Raw genomic sequence first — 12,741 nt, 5'->3', positions numbered from 1 at the left:
TTTTTATTCCTTCCGCCTTGTGACTAGTCTTTGTCCTAGTCTGGATTCTTATTCACCTACTTTTTTTTCTTAAGCCAGTCCCGTAACAAACGCGGCGATGGTATCAACAAGATGAGTCAAATCCAGTTTTGGCAATATTGGCAGCACCACCCATAACATTCCGAGCATACCTGACGCGCATGCTTTAGCTTCAATACAGCGCACGTGTGGTACGCTCGGGATTTGCTGGGTAGCGCTGCCAATATTGCCAAGGCTGGACTTGATTCATCTTATTGTTCAAAATGGATCTAGCCTGTCACGGACCGACTGCATAAGAGGAAATCCAGTCTTGGCGCAAGACTACCCGGTGACTAGATTTCAGTAAATGGTAGAATAAAAATAGTTTCGCAAAGCGTAACTATATGTCGTGGTTCGGGAATTGTGTCAAACGAATATAGCCGCTGTTCGAAGGCTTTACGACTGCTGCACTGCGGCGCATTAATGAAACGTACCATTAATGACATCAGGCTAAATAAAACCACTGAGCTAATTCAAAAAAATCTGATGAAACATGTACATTGTTCAATCTCATCTTAGCAAACGAGCTTATTTCACCGAGTTCTTATTGAGACCTGCTTCGATTGAAAAGTTTGGAACGTGTGTCATGTTTTAATAAATTGAAGAAACAGCACAGCTGTTTTGATTTACACAACCCCTACAATTAACAATAAAAGTGACATCTACTGTGACAAGTGTTATTCGAATAAACAATGCAAACGTTTGTTGGCCAAGATATCATTACAATCACCATTATAGTCAAAATACATACCCTGTCTTTTCCACTAAAATCGCCATTGAGTTTGTGGTCATTATTGACTTTAGGCTTCAGTAATGCAACCAAGTTCCCACCTATTTGGGTTGGGTTATGGTCGTATTTTACGACACACAATTGTGTGTACACAGAGTCTACGTGCATGGAGCCCACGTAATTACCTATTTATCACAGGGAAATATTCCAACTTGTTTGCACTTTGCCGTGTAAATATACTATTGGCCAGCCGGTCAGGTTGGATCTGAAGAGCTTTCTGCCGGGTAAAATATGCCGGAAGACCAAAAATCATAAACCACTTGCCTGTGAGCCCTGACAGGAATTAAAACACTACGCCACGTTTGGGAGGAATTTCTAGTAGTTTTACCTGACTTTGCTGTCGTAAAAAGGTACGTATAATTATATTTGCCGTGTCTGTTTACAAAAGTTAATAGATAAATGACCATATTGTCATCTCATTCAAGACTTATATAAATGTGTGCGTGGGTGCGTGCTGGCGTGTGTTTTGCGAGGTATGAAAATTATACACTTTTCGTGTGGCCGGGGTTGCGCGAAATTGTGAATGTATTATTCTATCTCGCTATACAGTATGTCCCCCAAAACGTGTACGCCTGACTATTTTTGAAATGAATACAAAACCATGAAGTCAACGTTGATTTTTTTTGGTTGAGTAGAAACACCTTGTCCTTGGCCTAAACCCCTATGAGTTTCATTCAATTTCAGTCACGCATCACCGTAAAATTGTAAAAAGTGTAAAATCTTGCATATTGTAGGCCCTGGGGGGGGGGGGGGCGTACTGTATTTGATTATTACCTAGGTTCGGACATGCTTGGAAAATGTTTAGTTCAGTATCCTATGAATCATACAAAATATTAAACACTCCGGATAATTTCTTCTTAGATGAATATATTACTCAGGCAGGAATTTTAGCAGGACTGCAAGTGTTAATGTTCATCTTGAATTGTATTTTTTTTTATCGACGCTTAGGATTCTGTATCGTTTGTTGGATTTGTTTGTTTGTTTGTTTGTGAGTAAGGCTTGTTTTGTTTTTGTTTGTTGTTTTGTTTTGGGTTTATATAACAAACCAGAGTTCGAATCCTGTCCGATGTTTTGTCCATTACCTGGCTAAAACAATCTTGAAAAATGATATTATATTAGCATGAAAACTATCTTCCAGTTAATAATTGCGGGACCTTAATTAATAGACAACTTATATTTATTACGGATAAGTTGTTGGAAAGAGATCTCAGGTACATGCGAACAAAATCGGGTCGACTATATCTAGACCATTCTCCCTCCCCCCCCCCCCCCAAAAAAAAAAAACCCGACCAAAAAAAAAAAAGAACTTTGGCGATGATGATAATCCTGAATATTTCATCAGCTTAGTTCTAGGTTGGAATTCACAGTTTAAAACTCTCTAAGTGATTATGGTCGAAAATAAAGTCTGATTTGCTGAATTTCTTTAATCAATCCAACATTTGTCGGTCAAGCAATATTTCGTAATCATATTTCACAAGTTCATCATTGAAACATATAGCCAAGTAACGTGGTGAGTGTCCCTTTAGCCGGTTGCGTTTTGCATGCACTAGTGTGTAAAACGAAGTGGTCGAAGTACCAAAAAACGACAGATATCTGTCCAACTTTAAAAAGATGGATCATTAATGGAGTGCTGGTATATCAACGGCGAAGAGTATGCAACTAAATAAAAAGAGAGTATACCATATATGTTTTCTACTGTCATATCTACTATGCAACACTGCTGTTGTTTCGGACTGGTTGTTGCATGCGATGTGCCGTTTCCCCGAACATCCAGTACATGTATTACGGCAGACAGGTGATTGGATGATGGTTTTGATGATACAAGCATGGAATTAGGCACACAGTCAGTTTATGAGAAAGATATTTGGCTATATAGGCCATCGCAGATTTGTCCTTTGAAAAAAATATAAGTAGAATAACAAGCAATGGTCTGACAAATTAAACGCATCGTTTTTCCGACGTCACAGGCGTCGGACTTATGAGGCGTCGGACCTATGAGGCGGAACAAATAAAGTGTATGCCTCTTATGAGGCGTCGGACTTGTGATACGGCCCCAATTGATTAAACTGAAATGGAATCAAATGCTCTGGTAGCGAAGATGAAACGCGTGTTCGGAGCGATTTTCAAATTCAGACGAAAATGAATGACTGATTTTCAGAAGTGAATGAACATTTCAGGAAAATTGGCTGGGGAAACCTATACTAAAACAAATTTACGACAACAATTATGTATAAGGTGAAGCGACATGCTTTTGCACCCTAATCTATCAGCCACACAAAGAAACAACCTAAGAAACAAAAACTGATATGAGACGAGAGCATATACATCTAGATTCATAAATTATAACTAATTATTTGAATAAGATTTTAGTAGATGTGATCTAAGGAGGCTTCTCAGAACCATACAACTCAAAATAGATATTATTTACATGGTGTTACCGCAAGCCTTCCAGTCGTAATTGTAGCCCGATTGTTCAAGGGAGAACAATGTATCTCATTAGTCATGTTGACAGAATAACCAAAAAAAGGATTCTAAGTGATCGGATTTGCGAGTAATGGACCGAGATATGGAATTTCACGAATTCAAAAACACGTCAACCCAATTCCCTCACAAAACAACATCCAGGTGAACTTCGTTCAAGTATTGACGTTTTTATCGCGCAATGTTGACTAATGAACAATACCGCGGCAACTGACATAGGAAGGATGGGTCACCTGTGTTTGGAGTTAGGAATTTGGGTCAATTCAAATTGCTGATGGGTGTTGGCTTTCGCAGTTTGACTGACAGCTCCATTGTTCTGCCCTTGACAAATTGTCCGACGGTTCTGGAGTAATTTCTTTTCATTGAAATCAACTATCAGGATCCAGTGAAGATAATAATGCGCCGGCAATAGTTCTTTACAAAAGTACTTGACCTATGGAATTCTGCTTTGGAAAAGCAACCGGTAGGCGATTAAAACGCAAACCTATTGTTAGGGTTGGAACTGTTCGGAGAACAATAACAAAGCAAGCATGAAAGGGGAACATTTCTAATTACGTGGGAATTAATTCAGAATAATTTTCTCCATTGCAGGAGGTACACCTATTCTGAGATGTTTAAGAAAAAGGACGACCTCAAGACCTTCCAGAAAGAGGCACTTTCGGCACATAATAAGTATGAAACTGTCGAAATTTGTTAAAATATAATATTTGAACTTTTTGTTATACATATACATGTACATGTATTTGCACTTTTCTCGCAAACTGTACTTTAACCGTCTGGTTCGTTTCAAAATGTATGACCACTATGACAACTTGTCTTCAAAAAAGTTGTTATCATCATGACAAACTTAGGCCTATCGATAGTAGATGTTAGACATTGTTTCGGTGATTTGTCTTTTTACTCTCTATATGTGAAAGAGTGAAAACCACTCTAATTTCAGAGTGTTATGAGGGACAACTCTTTTCGAGTGGTTTTTCACTCTTTTAGAGTGAAGTTTGCCTCTTTTGAGTGGTTTTTCACTGTGGGCCATTGTGAAAAAAACACTCAAAAAAGTGAATTAATCTGCACTCTTTTTAAAGAGCCACATCTTCGAGTGGTTTTTCACTCTTTTACATTTGGAGAGTTTAAAGTTATATCCGTGACCTTAACTGTCTGTTTAAAACAAAAGTACTTAAAAAGTAAAGTATGACGTTGATGTTTAATAGTCTATGAAGGTGTGTATTGTCATAGTTGGAAGAACTAGTTGGGCATTTCTTGCAATATTCTTGTGCAATCTCTATTAGCTCGAGGTGATTTCCATATTTAATGATTGGGATATGAAAGTCAAGCACTATACTAATCACTATACAAGCCTCTGTAGTGATGACGTCACACTTCGCTTACGTGTGTGCTTTCATATGGTGCTCAGTGGACCGTGGGCCCCCACTGGCTCCATAGGAAAGTGCACATGTAAACAAAGTGCGTAACGTCATCAGTACAGAGGCTTATTACAGGTCATGTTCGCCTTGCCCCGTCCAGATTAAAATTTAATTGAGAACTAATCAGCATCAGTTGAGATGTTTTGTAATTGTTTTCTTGTTACATTTTTACAACAATGGCGTTGGTTCACAGGTGTCGAGAAAAACATGGCGTCCCGGCTCTGAAGTTGAGTGATGACCTCTCTGCGCACGCGCAGCAATGGGCCAATCAGCTGGCCAGCAGTAATTCGTTGAAGCACAGCAACAACAAGGAGTATGGGGAGAACATTGCCATGAATTTCAACTCCCAGACAACAGAGTACACAGGTAACATTGATAATGCCATCAAAGAAACTTTAACGTTTCCAGAACAAGATACTGAGAAATTGAAAACCATTGACCACAGGCAATATCTCATTAGTAGAGGCCGCGGTTAATTATGGAGGGTACATATACAGCTTTTGTCAAAAATTAAGATTGTGCTATGTAAATCATAATAATTATTCTCTAAATGCAAACAACTCTCAAACCATAATGAAAAGTAGCGCGCATCTGCTCATCCGAAAATTTTCACACATGCTTTAACGTGGGGAATTGACCACAAAGATAGCATTTTTTTGGCAGTAAATTCCTTTATCTTCAGAACGGAGGGTCGCACAAATCTGGGGGTAGCAAATTATAAAACAAAATCATTCTTCTGGCTTTAAGTCTATCTTTATCTGGCTTCGAAAAGCAGAAAGACCCCTGATCATTTTGTTTCCTGAAAATGTGGGATATGCGGCAATTGCCTATGGAGCGGAACAGAAAATTCACACTTTAGAGTGAAACGTCCACTCTTTCAACGAGCCATTAAGGCGGACAAGTATTTTCAGGGTGGGTTTTCACTCTTGTTGCAACAGTATTTTAGTGCAGTAGCGAAAACGGGGTCCCATTTGCGGGGGAAACTTGGAGTCCTCATTTTCTGGAGGACGGCGTTCAATGGTCACTTGTCATAGTAAAAAAAAAGTATAGAGCGGGGGCACAAGGGGTGGGATGGGGACCCTCCCAATTACTCCACTGGTTCGGAACTTTTCGTTGTATAATTTATTTATTTTCAATGTCGTGTAAACACCATGATCAGTTGACAGTGCTTCCCTAGTCATTGTAACTTTTGTTTCACTTCTTCGCCTCTGATTTGCCAGGCCAGCAGGCGACTGACCAATGGTATTCTGAGGTCAAGGATTACAATTTCAACAACCCCGGCTTCCGCTCTGGAACAGGTAAGCACCCATTAATGTCCTGCACATGAATTGCACCCAAAAACATATTTTGCACATCTAACCGTCCCCGCGGACTTCATGGGAAAAAATGAGGTTTTGAAAGGGCACTTAATAATTAACAACCATTGTGCTCTGTCAGTTTAGCATTACTGTGTAGGCCTACATCAAAAAACAAAACTACTAAATTATTATAAAACTTTACTTGACTGAAAGTCTCTAGCATCCTGTAAAAATCATGGCACTTGCTGTGCTGTCATTTTCAAGAAAAGTGGATTTTTTAAAATCAATTTCCAATGATGGCCGGCCGACAATCGTTGCTTGCAAAAAAACCCTGTTTTTTTTTCAAATAGCGTCCCCAATTTACACAATTTAGTTAGTCAACATGTTGTTTGCAATCGGTTACACATCCAAAACCTGGTGCAAGGCAGCTAGTCTGGTTCCCTGACCTGACAATTCCCCAACGTCTATAACATCAGACTACAAGAACAACCTTTTTGTGGTTTTTTTTCAGCATCTATGAACATATAAATTTAAACAGGTCAGGGTAATAATATTTGCTATGAAATACTGACCCCCAAATCTACCCATTTCTGAAAATTACAGCAAAAGCAAATGTTATATATTACCTGTAAAAGATTGTCGACTAGTTGTATAAACTACACGGATCTCAGAATTTACTTATTTTTGCCTGTCCCAGAGGGCCAGTCCATGTTTTCTCTGTATCAATCTCACTCAACGAAGACTCCCTGACTGACTGCCGCTGATGAACCGGGCAGTACTATTGCATAGGATTACCCCGTGTAGCCAATAAATGGGCTAAATCCGGCCCATTGTGTAGATCATCCGATGCATGAACGGATTTCTAATGAACAGCCATTCGAATCAGTTGAATATAAGTTTACGCCCTCTGGGACCAGCTTTACTACTTTTGCCTTGTCAGTTGCTTTCTGACGGGTTTCACGTCCCAATTCAGTGTTAGAAAATTGACATGATAATAGAAGTTTGACATTAGAAAAAACGAACATTCTGGCAATTTAATGCTCAAGAAAGATGAGTGCTACAACTCTGCTAAGATGGCATGAATGAACACCAAAGCATACTGCCCTGAGAGTCCCTCAAAATGGACGGCCGATGAACGGTTGAAATTATTAGGTAATGGGACACATACAAAGGTGCGTTTCATTGATTCCACTAAAACAATGTTTCTTGCACGTGCCCGTACACCTCAATAATATTCCAATTTAAAACGCAGACCAGGCCGCATACGTATGATGGATGAACAGAAATTAATAAGTCTGGTTAAGCCAAATAAGACAAGTTTAACAAGAGTGTAAACTTTTAAAAGATTTATGCTTCAACGGTGTTTAAGCTAGCGCTAAGAGCAATTTCATTTCTGATTTTGGATTTGAGAAAAAAAGCAACCACTCAGAATGTGTTCCCCTCCTCCTGCTCCCACTTAAGGGGAGGAGGAACGTTCATCAATGGCCAAGGGCAGGAAACCCGAAGGTAGCACCCGAGACCCGCTTCGCGCTCAGAGGGGAGCACTGTAGCTCGTCATCGTGGTTGACGAAGCACCGTACAAGTGTACGATTGCGAAAGGAGATACATACTATAGAAATGATCCCTAAAAGTATGATCTTAACTTATACAACTGAAAATTAGGGTCTGTTCTCATTTCAACTACATAGAAATCACAGTAACGCAAATTCGTTGATTTTTCAGAACAGATTGATGGCCACTTAAAACTCCTTTTCATTTGTTGTGTGTACCAAAACAATTAATAATAAAACGCTTATATGTTGTGTTTAATATACTTGTATAATTTAAATCACGAGTGGTGAAACGCAGACATTTTTGACGATGTCAACGCACTGAACTGCTAAGTTGGCGAACGGTCAAAGGTCTAATGAATAATTCACAGTCAGTGTCGTTGTGTGGGCGGGCCATGGGGCGGGCACTATTAGTATCTGCTGCGCACGCGACGGACCGTATTGATATGTAATTTTATATACACGTACATGTACATGTTGTACAACTATACATGTACATGGATGTACATGTACGTGTACATGTACATGTAAATACATGCTGCATACGAGTAGGCACTCGTGTATCATGTAGTATAATAATAGTACTACAGTACCTCCTTGCAAACTACATGTCATGAAACACCGTACAGGTATAATAAAGTGCTACAACCCAACACATCCGTCATTTTCTGTGATTGCAGAAGGTGCATTTTAAAACGAATGCTTTTGTGCCAATATTATGCCCGATGGCTCATTCAAAAATGAATAACTTTTGTATTGCTAGAAAAAATAATTGCAATTTAGAAAATCTTGTATCTATTTGGTATCTATTTTAAGGGATGAAACTCGAAAATAGCACTGGGAACGTTTCACGCGCAAGAATGTTGCCGTGAATGGCTCGGGACTTCTCGCTTCTCAATCGACTTTAACATGAGCCGGCATGTTACACCCCTCCCCCCCCAAAAAAAAAAAAGCCGGGAATGAATGTGGTTAAGCACGAGGGGGGGGGGGGGGGAATGAATGTATTCCCTTTCCATCCTCCCTCTCCAAACATCTGAAGTATTGGCGTATTTTGTAAACTTAAATATGGTGCCCCGTGCTCTTCAAAAGAACTTGTTTTCTCCTAACGAATTTTCAATTTCTATGTTTTGTTTTGATGGAAACAAAATACTACTTTAATCTGATTTGGGGCGTCTGAAGCCCTCTGAAAAAAAAAGATTTCATTTTGCGCACAGGTGAATCCGCCCTGAGAGAGCCGAATTATTGTCTTGTAGCTAATAATCCAAGTTTTGTGAAGAAACAATTCAATAACTGAATGTCAGTGGATTTCATTCGTTTGATGTCTCATTCAAAAGTGAATAACATTTATATTGCTATGCAGAGTGAGTACAAAAAATGAAACTCGAATGGCAGGACCAATTCCTGAATGAGGTTTTGCCTGAAGCACTTTCAAAATTATAGGATGTGAAAGCCGAATCAATAAGCTTTCTTTCAGTACAATAATCCTTGAAAGGAATTTTGAAAACGAATCCCGATTTAAAGTTCTGCCCATGGATCACCAAAAAGGTAAGTGCTTTTTCAGCAAGACGAAAACATTTCACATAGGGATGTGTGAAAGAACAATTATTTTTTGTATCCGTGGACAGACTTTTAAAACGGGTTTGTGTTCAAAATCCCCTAACTTGAAAAGTAGTGATTTGAATGATTCTTGTACTAAAAGAAAACTCATTGATGTGGCTTTTATGTTATTTTATAAGTGCTACAAGCAAAACTTCACTCGACAATTGGTCCTGCCATTTGGGTTTTGTTTTTTTGACTCACCCTGTATAGGAAAATAGCAAGTGAAAAAAAATAATAAACATATCGCAGGGATCACAATTTTTAAATCATATCAAATCAAATGTATTTTGTCGTCATTCAGGCCATTTCAGCCAAGTTGTCTGGAAAGACTCTAAGGAGCTTGGCATCGGCAAAGCGGTGGCCGGTAACGGCAAGGTGTTCGTGGTGGCCAACTACCGACCGGCCGGCAACATGATGAGCCGGTTCAAGGAGAACGTCTTCCCCCTAGGAAGCACCGTCTCCAAGGACAAGAAGAAGGACAAGGCCCGCACCAGGAAAGGGTCGACTAGCTCCAGTAGCAGCAGCAGCAGCAGCAGTAGCAGTGATGATGGGACCAAAAAAAGCAAGGCAAGTAGTGTTAAGGTCTTCTATCCAGATCTTGGCTGACTTTCTCGAGCTTTCATCGGTTACTGTTTTGCTTAAAGGGTTCATGTGAATATATTATGTGCAACTTTTCCTCCTCTTAAATGAAAACTATTTGAAATTCCTTATTGGTTTATTTTGTTGAAAAGTACACTTCATAAACATTTAAATGTTTCCATGCATGCTTTTCCGGACAACTGAGAGCGATGTTGCCGTGAGGTCATTTCCGGAAGACACTGTTCAATTTCTCGGTTTCCTGTTCAAATTGGGAATCGAAAAAATTTGGTCATTGAAATCATCTTCGGGAAGAGTTTGCTCACTGGCTTCCTGTCGTGTACGTATGACACAATAACGAATCACCACAAAAAAAGAGAAGAAAATTTACGACAGGAAAAGATCCAACATGTTGGCATGCTTTGGTGCTGAATTAATTATGATACTTTTGCTCATGAATATGGAAATTTGCATTAGCGTACAAACCAAAAAGGCGCCGAAGTACCCTTGAAAATGGTAAAACGAAAATTGAAAGTAATGATTAAATGGGACATGGAGGTGCATTTTCAAGGATTGCATTCAACAAATTACACTGCACAGGCCCTTTAAAGTGCATCCCAAATAACAAGGGAAGAAATATAGGGGTTTTTGTCAGATAGTCAGACTTAAGTCAGATAAGTCACATTTACTTTGAAAAGATGATGACGTCACGATGTGATTAGATGCAGACACTTTCACCTACGTCTGTGGCCGAAGGCATTCTCTACAGGAGGCCCGTTTCCTCTTAGCCAATTCATTTACATAAAAAAACGTATTTTCTAGACAATAATGACGTTCGGTGTATGGATATGCTCGCTGAGATGTAAAGTGTAGTAGATGTTGTTGAGAACCAGGAAAATGATCCGCTGCTATTGCATACATGTACTTCCTCATTGTAACAAAATCGCAGTTCTGGAAAGCAATTACTTTTTCTGCCTCCAACATGACCATAATGAGCATGTGTCAGTTGCATGGGCGTCGCCAGGATTTTTTCTAGAGGGGGGCAAAACAATTTTTTTGCCAAAAAATGCTTGTATTTCTCAACACATTCTCGATTTAGCAGTTTTAGAGGGGGGCAGGGACATTTTGCCCCCCCCCCAACTCATTAAATTTACACCACTTTGTCTTCGCGCCTCTTTTTCTTTTCTTTTTTTTTCTTTTCCAGGGGGGGGGGGGGGCAAGTGCCCCCCCCCTTGCCCCCCCCCCCCCCCCCTCGCGACGCCCATGGTCAGTTGTAACGGAATACAGGTCTCAGACTTAAATTCCTTTGAAACAAATCCTCCAGAGCCATAATCAGAGAAAAGTGTAATTTCTTCCATCGGTAGCGCTTGATTAAACACAATTTAAGAAAGGAAATTTACCTTTTAGGGGAAAAGATGTAAGATATCGGGGATTGAAACCCGTAACCTGTAGCATTTGGACCCCTGCCCTAGCGCGCGTATAGCAGGTCACTATGATACCAGGATACTGCCTCCTTGAATTTTTAACAATTTTTCGAAATTGTTTTTGTTTCAACCGCAGTTCGGGTTCCACAAAAAGAAAGAAGGCGGCAAGACCCGCCAGAAGGTATCCGATTCCGAGCAGCAGAAGTTCCAGAGAGACGCCCTCCGCGTCCATAACGAGTACCGATCTAAGCACAGAGTTGATTCGCTGAGGATGTCCGAAGAGCTCTGCAAGAGCGCCGTTGATTGGGCAAAACGCCTGGCCAAGAAAGACAAGTTTGAGCACAGCAAGCGGAGTGATAACACCGGCGAGAACATCATGATGCATTATTCATCCGCCACTACCGAATACTCAGGTACGTATACACATGTGTATATTTCCACAAAAATACATCCACAAGAACGAAAAAAATAATCCCTTTGAACTAAGATACCATGCGGTATGCCGACGGCCATAACAACTAATCAAGCCTCTTTTGCACGTGTCCTGTATTGTAAAATGTAAATAAACATGCTTTCTTTAAAAAAAAAATCATTGCATTTTTCTGCACTGTTCAAATTGTGAACCCAAACAAGTTGTTTATTGAAAACTTTGCTTTTTTCCCACACTGTCATGTACCGAAACAACAACAAATCACCAAAGAAAAGAAACGTTACGATACCAAAACATCAACAATTCTGGCAATTTTGCTGCAACATTGAGGTTAAGGCCTGAAATGACATATCACTTTTGCTTATGAATATTGCAATTCTTGCTGTAGGATAAAAGCTAACAGACCCTTAAAATAGCAAAGCGAAAATTGAAAAAAAAGTTACGTGGGATACAGAGGTGTTTTTTTTTAAGGATTGCATTTAAAACAGATACATTACATGGGCCCTTTAATATTTTCTTCAATCTTCTCTTACTCTTATGCAGGCAAGGAAGCGTGCGACAATTGGTACAGTGAGCTGAGCAAGTACGACTTCAAGAAATCAGGCTTTGGAAGTGAAACAGGTTCATAAGTTTCATATCAGTAAAATGCGTCGGTAGTTTTCCATTTTGTCAAATTGGGTACCGTTTCAGGATAGGACCGAGCCATGAGCCAACATTTCCGCCCCAAAAAAACCATATAGCTTGTGTAAGCCGTTAGCAGCACAGCATGTCCCTATCTCAGTCGTGATTCGAGCTACCTACAGGCATTGACCATACCATCCTTAAAATCTTTCAGGAAGTTAACCGTCAAAATGATCGTCGGTTGCATATTATTTCCGTAGTTAAGCCCAAAATTAAAGGCAGATGGGATCATTGCATTTATCCCAAAGTAACCTAGCGATCGAATTATTAGTAAAATGTTTGTTGCATTACGGATCGTACTGGTACAAAACACCCCTTTTAGATTATTCCGTCTGGCTTGCTGTCATTTAAAAGAAATCTAGAAATGTATACGATAGTTCTATTGACGAAATCGTATTTCGTCATCCAAAGGTTTTGCATGTTTTTTTCTCTGTTTT

General features: G+C 39.7%; 1 non-coding gene and 1 pseudogene across 1 annotated transcript; one reads left to right on the top strand and one right to left on the bottom strand.

Moving 5' to 3' along the window:
- The first annotated feature begins 1,032 nt into the window (after positions 1–1,032).
- Positions 1,033–12,741, top strand: part of LOC119721443 — a 34,729-nt pseudogene continuing 23,020 nt past the window's right edge.
- LOC119721684 lies at positions 7,465–7,684 on the bottom strand. The gene has a single exon (XR_005270276.1). It is a non-coding gene; the product is annotated as a small nucleolar RNA U3 (small nucleolar RNA).

Source organism: Patiria miniata, unplaced genomic scaffold, assembly GCF_015706575.1.
Source record: "Patiria miniata isolate m_02_andy unplaced genomic scaffold, ASM1570657v1 HiC_scaffold_13, whole genome shotgun sequence".
In the NCBI taxonomy this organism is placed as follows: domain Eukaryota; kingdom Metazoa; phylum Echinodermata; class Asteroidea; order Valvatida; family Asterinidae; genus Patiria; species Patiria miniata.
The sequence above is the reverse complement of the archived record's forward strand: the minus strand, read 5'-3'. Positions and strand labels throughout refer to the sequence as shown.